Raw genomic sequence first — 13,452 nt, forward strand, 5'->3', positions numbered from 1 at the left:
TAATGGTACCATTGGCCGTCGTAAATTCATCCGGACAACGCTGAAACCTTAGAAACAAGGTTCCGGCGAAAAAGGGGCGAAATAGCAGATTTTCTTTTTTTTTTCAAATTTTTAATTAATTTTAATTATATTAATAAAAATATATTTAGTTAATTACGAATATTTTAAATAATTATAATAATTAAATATTTTTGGCTAATTAATAATAATTATAATAATAATTATTGTTATATATTTTAATTAATTAAAAGTAATTTTAGATTTAATAAGTAACAATTAAAAAATTATTTGAATTTAAATATAAAATAGTTTAATATTAAATAAATTAAATATAATTTAACATTTTAATTTAAATATAGCAATTTAATACTTATTTTTAGGGTTTGAAATGCTAAAAAGAAAGACACAAAATAAGCCAAAAAGCCCTTTGTATATTATATAGACCCATATAGGGCTATTTTAGTCTAAACTATCGTTAAATATGACCTAAACCGCAGAAAATAACTACCAAACGCAGCAGATGCGCGTTTCCTCCACTTCCCCTTAGTTGCTAACAGAATGGGGGTTTTTTACTGACTAAAACAAAACAGGAATGGGTTTTTAGCCTCTTCTGAAAATAATGGGGTTGTTTTTTGCATACTTTTTAAAACATAGGGGGAGTTCATGCATTTTGTCCCAGAACTTTACTTTACATTTGCATTCTGACTATTTTCTTTCTTTGCAGTGTTTTGGTCCATAGTGGTGGTGTGCACGGCAGACACTATTATGCATTCATAAGGCCAACTCTATCCAACCAGTGGTATTGAGTTAGTTATGGAATTTAATCCATAAAAAATTGCATATCTATATTTATTAATGTTCTTTAGCTTTGTATTGACTTATAAGCTTAAACTTAACTAGCTTCATTTGACACACTATGTGATATTTTGGTACACTATTAATTTTTTTATGAAATAAATTTAATAGAATTAAGGCTTGTCATGTAAATTGCAAACTTTGGAGTTATGGAATGCAATATGATGATTTTGAAAACAATAGTTTCAGGTATAAATTCCATGATGAACGAGTGACAAAAGAAGACATAATAAAGGCTTTAGACGAGCTTTATGGAGGTGAAGAAGAAGTAAGTTCTCCTTTCATTTTTCCAGCTTTTGTTAAAACTTGTTGATACTTTCTTACCTTTTCATTTATGTCTTCACAGCATGTAATGACGACAAATCCATATAATGCCCCCCTCAAGTTTATGAGGCAGTCTAATGCCTATATGCTGGTGTACATACGTGAAAGTGACAAGGATAAAATACTGTGCGACATTGATGACAGAGATATTTGTCAGCATCTTAAGGTTTGATAAAAAATCAGCCTAGGTCATTTTTGCTTTTATAACAGAAACTTAAAGGGTGTTTGGCTAATTTTAATTGAAACATCTTATGCTTCTAGATCTTATAAGATATTTTATGATTTTATAGATATTTATTCTTACTTTAAAAATAAGTTCTTAAATTATTTGGATAAATATGATGCTTGAGCTTGTATGACATTAGGGTGTTAGATGTAATAAGCTTTTGGATTAATTATATTTTGTCATCCGTACTATGACCGTTTTTACATATTGGCATCTAAACTTTTTTTGTGTCAACTTACTATCTTAATTTTACAAAATTTTACACTTTGTCATTTATAACTATTTCTCAACCAAGTTTTTTATCGAAAAAACATCACACATATGCGCAACATGCAATGTTCTCCAGGCCTAAAATCAATAAAAAGACGACCATATATGGCACAGTACTAATTTCGCAAAGTTGATATGGTAAGGTGACACAAAAAGAAAATTTCAATAGCGAAGTGTAAAAATGGGCGTAGTTCGGATAGCAAAATATAATTTACCCTAAGCTTTTTATATTGTAATAATAACAAAAAAAATTCATCAAACTCTTAGAATTTAAAATTATACAAATAGATAATTTTGTTTTGGGGGGATATAAATTATAGGAAGGTTAAAACTGAAATACTAACAAAATTGTGAGTGTGTTATTGTTTTTTGGACGATATTTGAAGAACTTATAAGATATTTTAAAAACAAGATAGGTGAAGTTAACCTTTTCTTAAAGAGCTTATAAGATCCAAAATATCTTACTTAGGATCTCATGAGCTCTTAAAAAAAAATTACTAAATGGTTCTCAAGAGCTTATAGGGTTCTAAACATCTTATAAAATGATTCGATCATGTGCTTATAAGCTTAGCGAAACATCTTGTTATTCTTTTTCTATATATTTCACATTAGTAAAATTTTTTGTTCGTGTAGGAAAGGTTGAAGAGGGAGAAAAAAGAGAAAGAACTAAAGAAGAAAAAAAAAAGCAGAAGTTGATATGTACATGATTGTAAAGGTAAATTATACTGACAATTCTTCTACATAGTAACAGTTTTACTATTTCATTGTCTCCATTTTAAGCAGATTTTTAATCAGAGAACGATGGTGATGTCTTTAGGTTGTGACTGATGAAGATTTTGCAAGGCAGATTGGAAAGGATATATGTTTTGATTTAGTGGATCATGCCAAAGTTAGAAGTTTTTGTGTTCAGAAGCTTATGCCATTTTACACTTTTATGCTATATAAGTATTTCCAATTGATTGAAGTTAGATTCTCATAATCTTAACAGTTGTAGTGTCCTTTTATACAGATTGAACTTTCTATTGCAATTCATTTTGTAGTTTTTATTCCGTAGCATACAAACACACCTTAATTAAAAGATTACGTGATTAATTTCATCTAAGGAAGGATTTTATACACATGTCGTGTATACTTGAATGTAATAGAATTTGTAACTAACAACTGCACTAGGAAATTTAATCTCCCCCTATCTCAGAGAAGAACCAATAATAAAAATCAACCTTATTAGTTCACTAGCTATCAATTGGAACTTTTCTTATTGTCAAATCTGCTTGTTTAGGTATGTAATTGTATTTTTTTTCTGCACATGATAAGCCTGTGTCTAATATCATTTACTCTTACAGGAGTACACTTTTGTTCTTCTTGTGAAGCATGTTCTTTTTTAGTAATTTTAACCATTTAACGTTTTAGTTGTTGTTGTTGTTATTCTTCTGTTACTTATATTGTGTCGGGAAAATAGCATGTTTCATCCAATATGTTAGTAATTTTAACCATTTAGCATTCTACTATTCCTTAAATGTCCAAGATGTGATTAAAGTTGTAGTTCTTTTGACTCTTTTGTCACTTGTACTATGTTGGAATAATATTTTTCGTATCGTAATTTAGGGTCTTTCTATTTTTTGTCCCGTTGGTTATGGAATTCTCACCTTTGTCCCTGTAACTTATGAAAAGTAATACTTTTGGTCTCATTACACCTTTCTGTTAAATATTTTAACGAAAATACTTGGTCATTGGGCCTTTACACTTTTGGTCCCTTGGTTACATGACTCTTACTTTAGTCGGAACTTAAAAATACAGCACTTTTGTTTCCATGCAATAAACTATCACGTAGTTTTTTTTGTTAATATCTAATGGAAAGGTGTCATGAGACAAAAAGTGCCAAGTTTTGAAAGTTGGCAATCAAAAGTAGACGGCTTTTATTTTATGGGAAGAAAAATATTATTTTCGATACTTGTACTATGTTCGTATTAGCTAAAATTGAAGATGATTGACAGGAAAAGATTGCTAGAGAATTTCTTGCACCAGTGTACTTCCAACGTTTTTGGCTATGGGGAAAGCGCCGAAATAAAACTCATCATTGTAATCGGCCATTGACACTCCTAGAGGAGTCCTACACCGTAAACATCTTAAGCTTCTTTATTATTTTTTTTATCACTTTCGCCACATCATTATGCGGTTTTTCCTAGTTGTGTCCACATTGGATTTTCTACTCCTGTTGCATCTTTTATTTAGTTTCACATATATATTTTGATGTGTATAAAATGTTTCCCTTAGATAAAATTATAACATAATCTTTATACACGTGATCTGTATGTGTGAAACAAAATAGAAGATGCAACAAGAATTATAATAGAAAATGTATTTCGAGTTGTGTTGGATAATATATAGCATTGACTTCTTGTTTTCTATTTTTGTTTGGGTAATTGTAAGGGTATGAGTTAGGAAAAATTTTAAGATTCAAGCTTAAATTCGGGCTCGACATAACTTGAAAAGGAAAAATTAAGTTCGAACTCAAGGTTATTCATTAAGAAAATTTAAAATTTTGATTGGGAAGATAACATTAAAACATTAATGTATTTAAGGATATTTATTAAACATATTACACACAAAAAAAAAAGAAAGATTTACCTTATGTTTAATCATAAAAGTATTTTTATATATATACATTTTTTTAATCAAAACTAGTTAATTAATTATGAAAGTATAATGACAATTAATATGAAATTGAATGTATAATAATATTTAAATATTTTTACTAATCGATTATTACAAAATATAAAATTTTAAAAACTTCTTACTTATGCTAATTCTACAAAATAGATTAGTTTAGTTAGCAAAGATGTGTAAAGATACAAATTAAATTATGTAAATATTTAAACATAACTTGCTAATTTACATATTTCATTAATAAAGTATAAAACATATAAAAATATTCAGTATTTCTTGGAATTTTTCATCACTATAAAGAAGATTATCTTATAAACGTTTTTTGTTCTGAATTAATTATATAACAAACTTTTTTAATAATATATATATGTAATTGAAAAGAAAATCTTCTAAAAATAAAACCAAACTGATTATGAAATAATTAAGATACTGCTCTAGCAATTTAAATTATTATTTTGTTAATTATGTAAAATAAAATAGAAGAACAAGTAGTATTATATTTCAATGTATACAACAACATAAAAAATACTAAATCTTCAATGTATACAACAACATAAAAAATACTAAATCATTTATTAATCATTACTTTAGTAAATACATAAGTTAAATTATCATATTATTTTATAGAATTCAAAAAATAAGATATTCATTGAACACAATTCTAATATATTTTACATTATAGTATTAAATATGTATTTATTTAGGGATAATTAGACCGCCTTTTCTTTAAATTTGGTATAATTATACATAGATTTGAAAAATTACATCTAGTACTTCTGATTTTATTTTCATATAACAAATAGTTCTCCCCGTTAGTCAAAATTCACCAAATGTGATGATATTAGCAAAAAAAAGATTGAATGAAACTCCATATTTACCTTTGATTGACTTATTACTGATTTATTGTAAGTCAAATAATTTTTTCTATTTAAACTGCTCCTTCACGCAAGCTAATACGAGGAGATATATCTTCACCCTTATAAGGTTGTTTTGCGAGGAAAAGTTTGTTTGACCTGCAATAAGTAGTAAGTCATTCGCGGGTAAATATTTCAATTCCAATATCTTTTACTAATATATAAGAAAATTCTATGAATTTTGACTAGTAGAGGGATTAAGTTATTGGATGAAAATAAAAGATATTGTTACTAAATGTAATTTTTCAAACTATAGACAATTTATATATAATTACATCAAATTTCAATGAAGGATTGTATTATCATTCCATTTATATAAAATATCTGTAAAATTAAAAATATATAAGTATTAAATAAAAGAGAAAACTTGCAGATAGAAATATATGTGGAAGGCGTGATTAGAGTTTGTTGATTGGCTCTGTTTTTTATCTTGATCGGCATCGTTTCCACTTTGGAGTTACTTACATGGGTATTAAATTGAACACACTTAACATTTTGAATGTTGCCCTCATTTCAGATTGTTATATGATTGTAAATGCCATTTAAAGAGGTTATCAAGTAAGAATTCCAATGATGAGTTCCAGTCGTTTTTAGAGGTAGAGCACGCACAGGGAATTCCAAATGTATGCAGTAAATGAGCTTTGAAGGCCTTTCTTTACATAATTGGTCTTATTAAATTTCTGTACTATGATTAAGGATTTGTGCATTGGCCCTCTCCCTGATAAAGAAAGTGATGACATTTCACTGCTCTTTAAGCTTTATGAGAGTGAGAAAGGGGAGTTAAGGTATTTTTCTTGTTCTCTTATTTCCCATGAGGTTCTATGTGGAGTAAATATCTATGGAAAGGACATACACGAGTAATTTCCTGAAGAGTAAAGATAAAAGAATGGTATTGGCCTTTAATCTATTCTCATTTCATACCAGGAATGCTGGAAGACTTTTTTGTGAAGAGCTATGACAAGCCATCAGATATTCTAGAGAAGTTAAATCAACTTGCAAGCTATGCTCCTGATGATGAGATAGAACTCTTTGAGGTTTGTTCCAATATATGAATGGAAGAGATAGTATTTGCTTATTTCTACATCCTAGTAACAATCCTAACAGATTGTTGTTAGTGGCAACTTAAAATGAAACCCACATGCAACTGTTTTCATTAAATGGAGCTATTATTACATCTGTCAAATGTCATGGAGATGAACATAACTCATGTTAGATGCAATTTCTTTACAAGGACTTAAAAATTGCTATGCATATGGAATATAATTCACATATTCATTTTAAATGGTGAAGATATCTTTCATAAAATGCACATATACAGTTTAAATGTTGAAGATATCTTTTACAAAATGCCCCAAATATTTTTTAAATGGCGATGATATCTTGTGTTTTTTGCTTCTCAGGAGATAAAGTTTGAGCCCACAGTCTTGTGTGCGTACATTGACATGGGACTTACATTTACATTTAACCAGGTATATGAAAATCACAAGTATCTTGTCAGGACAAAGATTGTATTTTGATAACTTTCCGGTTTCTTTTATTGCAGCTAGAGGATGAGGACATTGTCTAGTATCAAAAGCCATTGCCTGCTCAAACAAGGAAGCTATTTCGTTGCCCGGATATTCCATTTTTCCTTGAATACCAGCATATCCTTCAAGTACATTTTCATAAATATTGTGTTCATATTAATTAGTAATATTTATTTGTATGTATTTGCATCTTAGGTAGAATCACTATATTGGAGTTACAAGATATATGCTTCACATGTCATATTTCATTCTTATGTTGATAGTGTTGTTGGATTGTGGGAATATCTTTTCCTAAAGTATCAAACATAATCCATATTGGTCTAACTTGGACTTTTTGGGCATATAATTCATTTCGATATTGCCGTTTTCACAACTAGCAGTTCTTCATATTTGAGCTTTTCTTTAATGTAAATACGTCAAGCTCACTTCTGTCTTTCTCTCTCCCCGATGTAGATGCGGAAGCGCATTTATGTGAAAACTCACTTTATACGTTCCTCCACCTGGACCTCGGTGCAGATGAGCATGCACGTGCTTACTTCCTTCTAACCTTCAACTTTTAGTTATTTTTAATGAGAGTATATCTCTACTAGATGTTGTCCTTGTTATTCTTTCAAATACTTCCTTCTCACTCAAATTCTCTTCTATAGGTTCCCTTTGTATTGTAAAATCAATAGTTATTTATAATTTTAGACTTCATATAGTAGCTTTGCATTTGAATGAAAACCATATCTCTAGCTCTCTCGAGTTTACGCTTATCCAATATCTCATGCCTAGAAAATGAATCGTTATGTTTTTACTTGAATTTTATACTTAAAAATAGCAATAAGAGGGTTAACGTAGATGAGACTCGTATTTGCCACATTGGAGCTTGCTATTGCAAACACCCTATGCTGCAAATCTCTTAAGATGAACAACCCATTTATTGCACTGCAATATTAGACATTTGCGTTCTTGCTTGTTCTCGAACTTATCTTTTATTTTTCTCTACATGTTTCTCCTCCTTGAGATAGTCCCTTTTATCACATACTCAATTATGTGCTACATATTGACTATTGTATAAGATAACTAAAGACAGTGTAGTTAAATTACTTTCCTAGCCCATATTATTTGTTCCATATGATGTTGTTGGATTTTTTGGCCCATGGCCCACCTCACCCCCCACCCCCTCCCCCACTTGGATGGTAGCCCACTTGCTGCCCGGCCATTACCCTACCCGATCCACAAACCCTACCCTTCTTCTACTTAACCCTATTCTTCCACTATTCAGTCGATGCCTCTTCCAGTCCCTCCTTTCTATCTCTGGTTTTGTTCTTCTCAAGTTTCCAATGCTCTTCGAACTCTCTCATCATCTCACCTCTTTCTATCTCTATGCTTTGTGTTCTATCTATATAAATATATATATATATGAAATACTTTGTGAGAATATTTGCTGAGTGTGAAAGAAACTTCTTAGTGGAATTTTGAGTGATTCTAAATAAAGCCTTAGTGGTATCTTTATGGATCTTTGTGTCTTGGTGGCTTTGTGGTTTTGCCGCAACCATGAGGGTTGCCGGCTGGTGGTGGCGCTTGGGCATTCGATTGCCAGATCTGGCTCCTGTGCTGGTTACATTACTGCTTTCCGTATTGCTATTTTTTTGTTATTCTATCTTTATTCATTGATCTGAAATTAATGTATAAGGGTTTTCAAATCTATCATTATCTCTGCAGTTGTTGTTTCATTTGGGTTCATCACTTTGTGGAGAAATTTGCAACAGATCTCATCATAATATCTTCCAGGATTCTTTGACATTCCTAACTCTTTCTATTTCTCCCTCTCTTGCTCCTTGTTTCTCGTTATCTTAGTGTGATGCCTATGTTTGTGTGATTTATTGCTCTTTGACTTCTCTTTTATTTTCCCTCTCTGCATTTCTCCTCCTTGAAATGGTCCCTTTTATCGCATAGTTGATGTTGTGCCTCATATTGACAATTGTATACGTTAATTACCTGAACAAAGCATAATTAATTACTTTCCAAGTCCGTATTATTTGTTTGACTACAAAAGGTTTTATCTATTAATGTATTTTGGTATTTGATGCTATTATTTGCTTAAAGAATATACAAAATATAAAATTTGTACATTGTCACCTCCGAGAAACAATGAATCATATCAGAGTATAATATTATCGAGTGATCTCATCATACTATCTTCCACGGTTCTTTAAAATTTTTGCTTTTTCTCTTGCACCTGGTCTTGATTCCCATTATATTAGTGTGCATGTGCGTGTGCATACCTGGACACTATTAGTTATTCAATGTACCCCATTTATAACATCTATTTCTTTTCAGTGACCCCAAAATAATGGTTCTAAGTCTAAAAGTATTCTTTTTCCCCGCAACTACCTTCTTGTTAAAGCAATGATGTGATGCTTCTAACTTTCATCTAATATATCCTAATTTTTTTGGTTTGTTGTTCTGCAGCTTATCCACTTTTGCTCCTTGGAAAGGCCTGAAAAGGTAGAATTCTATTTACAACTGTAAGTTCAATACAAAACAGACTTTTAATTCTAGAGTGTAATTTCCTATGTGATGATTGGTAATATTGATCCACTTAACGCTGCTATTCAAATTTCACTAATTGTGAAGGTCAAAACTTGATTCATATGATGAAGTTGTTAAGAGAGTAGCGAACCAATTCGGAGTCGATGATCCGTCCAAACTACGACTTACATCACACAATATCTACTCTCAGCGACCAAAAGCTCGTCCTATAAAATTTCGAGGAGTACAAAACTTGTTAGAGATGTTGCTGCATTACGACCAAGTATGCATTAATATAACTCTGAGTCGGGTTTCATTTGATGAGGGTGTGAAAGTAACAAAGTGCATACATATGCAAGACTTGCAAATTTATTATATATTTAGCAAACATTAAAAATCTTATTTGTTTACGATATATAGTTGGAAACTCACAGTATTAGGCTGCCAAAAGAAAGCACTGCTGGTGATGTGCTTGAGCATCTCGAGGAGAAGGTAATATAGCAGACAAGTTATTACCGGGAGTGTGCGTGCGTATGTTCCTAGAATTCTAAGATTTTTCACATAACATAGCGTTATATGATTTTTAACTATTGCAATGTTTACGTTAAACAGGTGAAAGTTTCTCGTCCAAATTCAGAGCTCAGGTTGCTGGAAGCATTATCGCACAAGATCTATAAGGTCCTGAATTATTGCATCTTCTTTTTCTTGCATTCATTAGTTTCGTACTATTAATATCAAAACAATATTTTTGTACACTTTTACATAATAATCCAACTTATATAGTTAAATTCAATTTATTTTACGCTGGAAAATCTTGTATGGGTTGAGTACACACAAATTGCATGTGTCGGAGATATGCACTCTGACTTGGAAGTTGAGTCTCAGTACTTGCTAGGTTTTTGTATTTTGCCCATGTGGTCTTCACATAGTAAATTATATATTGTGTTTCCAAATGGATGTCAGAAATTCCTTATGTCTAGCCTTCTATGCTTATTTTTTTCAGTTGCTGAGACTCGAAGTTCCCACAGATATATCCTAATAGTGATAAGATCGCAGCAACAAATGACAATTATTGGACTATACGAGCAGAGGAGTTCTGTTTCTATCTCTATACATATGTCTGTCTATGTATATAAATGCTTGCATTTTTCAGGTGATAGACATAACAAAAAATATCTTGCTATTTGCTTTCAATGTTAGTACTGTGTCTTTGATAGGCTATGAATTTTTTTCCTTTAAAATTGGCTTCCGCATATGTTCATCTTTAATATCAACAATTTCTCCACTTTTATAATTTCTCATTGCAGATTCCAGGGGAAGAGAAATTTCTTTGCCCAAGTAAATATTTGATTCATGTGTGTCGCTTCATGCATGAGGATGCTCAAAAGCAAACGGTAGTATTTTCAGTTCGTTACTTCATAGTTTTCCTCAGATATTTGTACTCGTTCTACTTCTCTAATTCAACTGCAACTTCATTATCTCTTTCATTTTCTTACTTTTAATTCTTATATATTCATTTTGCTTCTGGCAGCGAATTAATAATCTTGGCGAGCCATTTTTATTGGTGAAACTTTGTCACGTATCAAGGTTCGTGTGCAGAACAAGTTTCAAGTACGAGATGAGGAATTTTTGAAGGTATTCCAGCCCGAGCCTAATTGTTACAATCACTTTAAGTTAAAATGATGTTATGATGCTTATGTGGTTAGGCTTGCAACAACTTCTACTTTCTGCTTGAATCTTCTCGATTTTATGCAGTGGAGATTTGCTTTTGTGTCGCATAGTCAAGCAGAATACTTGGAGGACTCAGGTACTTTGTTCGACCATTTCCAGGTCTCACTCACTCTCTCACACAGACACACTCTGTGACAATATGTATATGCGTATGTGCTTAAATTTCATAATATGTTTTGACTCTACAGAGAAGCAGTATTTGTGTTTCATAGGAGCAATTTCTTGGACTTTAACACGTTAAAAATACCCCTAGAAGGCTCCTGCAGCAAATCAGGTAATCTATACGTTGTTTTATTTTCATTTTTTTTAATAAATTTGATTTTTTCACTTGATGTTGATAATCTTACTGAAAGTTTTGCAGAAAACCTAACATTATGTTTGGTTTCATTTTTAACTTATTTTGATGTGTCTTGTGGAGATAGAGATAGTGTGTATGTTTGGATTTATTTTTGGAGATAATATAAAATAAGTATGGTATGTTTGGTGTTGTTTAGTATGAGACAAAAACTACTATTCATTGTCAAATCATGTCTCTTTTATATATATTTATATATATGTATGAGTATGTATATAATTTTTTTAGTTGTAGGGCCTATAGTTAGTGTAGACTTATTTTGACAAAAAACAAATGAGGCACTATTTTAAAACATCTCAAAACACCACCTAAACTTCCGAAACAAATCAAAATAAACATTGTCCATCTTTTGGCCCATCTCGAAGATGAAGCAAAATTGAAACCAAATATTATGAACAAATAAGTTGATTGCTATATTATGAGCCCTTACCCTTACCTGGAAAAAGAAAACTTAATATGGCATGCTATAAAACACAAGACGTACCTTAGTTGCTCTAAAAACAAAAATAAGGCATGCAACGTACTGAGTTTACAAATTCATGACATATATTTGTTTTATATCAGCAGTTCTAGTGATATGTTTGTGTTTTCTATAAAAATAGTTCTAACTAAGATCTGCAATGACCTCTTCTTTTCAGTATCGCACCTCACATAACAAGCCTTTGAGGATATAAAATTAGGAGTGTGGCCGCCAGTGAGGTCCTTATATAGCCAGATCGTGAAAAATCATAACTAACACATTGGGAAAATTGCAAGCAACCCATTGTGACATCGCAAATGAGCAAATTACCCCCTTATGAAAAAATAAAGAGCGATGTGACTTGCCATAATTTTTGTAGTACACCTGTTTGTGTCTTTTGTTGTGAGGGAGTAGTTCTCCTTGTTTATGGCTTTGTTAGAAATTCTAGAGAGGTAGCACTCCCTATTGTAACTATTTTGTGCATTTTAATATAGAAGGACTGGGGACTACAAAAAGCTTCCCCCACCTCTAGGTGGTTTTTGTTAAACAAAAAAATAGCAATTTACCTCCGTGTAATTTTTAAAATACAACAATTACCTCCCTATGTTTTTCAAAATAAAGCAATTTACCTCCCTATATAAGGAGGTAAATTGCTTCATTTTAAAAAGTATAGGGGGATAAATTGTTATATTTTTTTTATAGAGGGTAATGTGCTCATTTTAAATATCACAGGGGGTAAATTGCCTTCACCCGTAAAACATTTGTCAAAGTTGAGAGTGTAATATACATATCTGTACATATATTGGAGAGCTTCTCTTGATGTAGTGTTTCATGTCGATTCACATGTAATCCACTAGCTTATTGTGGGTGTTCTAGATTTGTGCCGTGGATGACCAATCAACTGTTTTAGGACAGTGAGGATCGTATTCTAGATTCGTTGTATGAGTTGTATATAGTACTTGTAATTGTTAATTATACTTGGGTTCATGTATATTACTGTTGGGAGATTGTCTATTTTATTAATTGTATATATAGAAATATATATAGATAGATAGATAGATAAAGAGATAGATTGAAGAGCTATTGAAATTATTTCTGCTATTCTGCAGTAATTTTTTTTTATTATATTGTTTTAGTCTTGGCCATTGTGCAGTTCTATCACTATGTTTTGAAGCCTTCAATTACATTAGAAAATTGTGGTGGATTAATCAATATAACATTACATGAAAATATTTTATGCTAGGCTATTAGGACATTATGATGTCATATTTTAAGGTTAGTAGGACTAAAATTTTCTTATGTATAAGAACATGTGAAAGGACAAAGTAACAAATAAAAGTGCATAATTACCTTATCCCCTGATATTTAATGTCAATATAAATGTTCATTTAGCTTTTGTGATATATGTGTGTTTTTATAAAATGTTAAGTTTGAGGAATTAGATTTATTGAAAGAGAAATGTACAGTAGGGGTTTTTTAGTAAGTTTATTTATTTATTTTTTTTGGGTAAATATAAGTTTCATCAATAAAAAGGTACATGCGTACAGTACATAATCAAATATCGATTTCTCCCATGACAGGCCATGGGATATACCACAGTCTATATA

At 30.9% G+C, this 13,452-nt stretch overlaps 1 pseudogene; it reads left to right on the plus strand.

Annotated features, from left to right (window-relative positions):
* Window positions 1-11,271, plus strand: part of LOC105178815 — a 13,019-nt pseudogene extending 1,748 nt beyond the window's left edge.
* Window positions 11,272-13,452: the final 2,181 nt, after the last annotated feature.

The sequence above is a fragment of the Sesamum indicum genome, unplaced genomic scaffold (genome assembly GCF_000512975.1).
Source record: "Sesamum indicum cultivar Zhongzhi No. 13 unplaced genomic scaffold, S_indicum_v1.0 scaffold00106, whole genome shotgun sequence".
Taxonomy (NCBI): Eukaryota; Viridiplantae; Streptophyta; class Magnoliopsida; order Lamiales; family Pedaliaceae; genus Sesamum; species Sesamum indicum.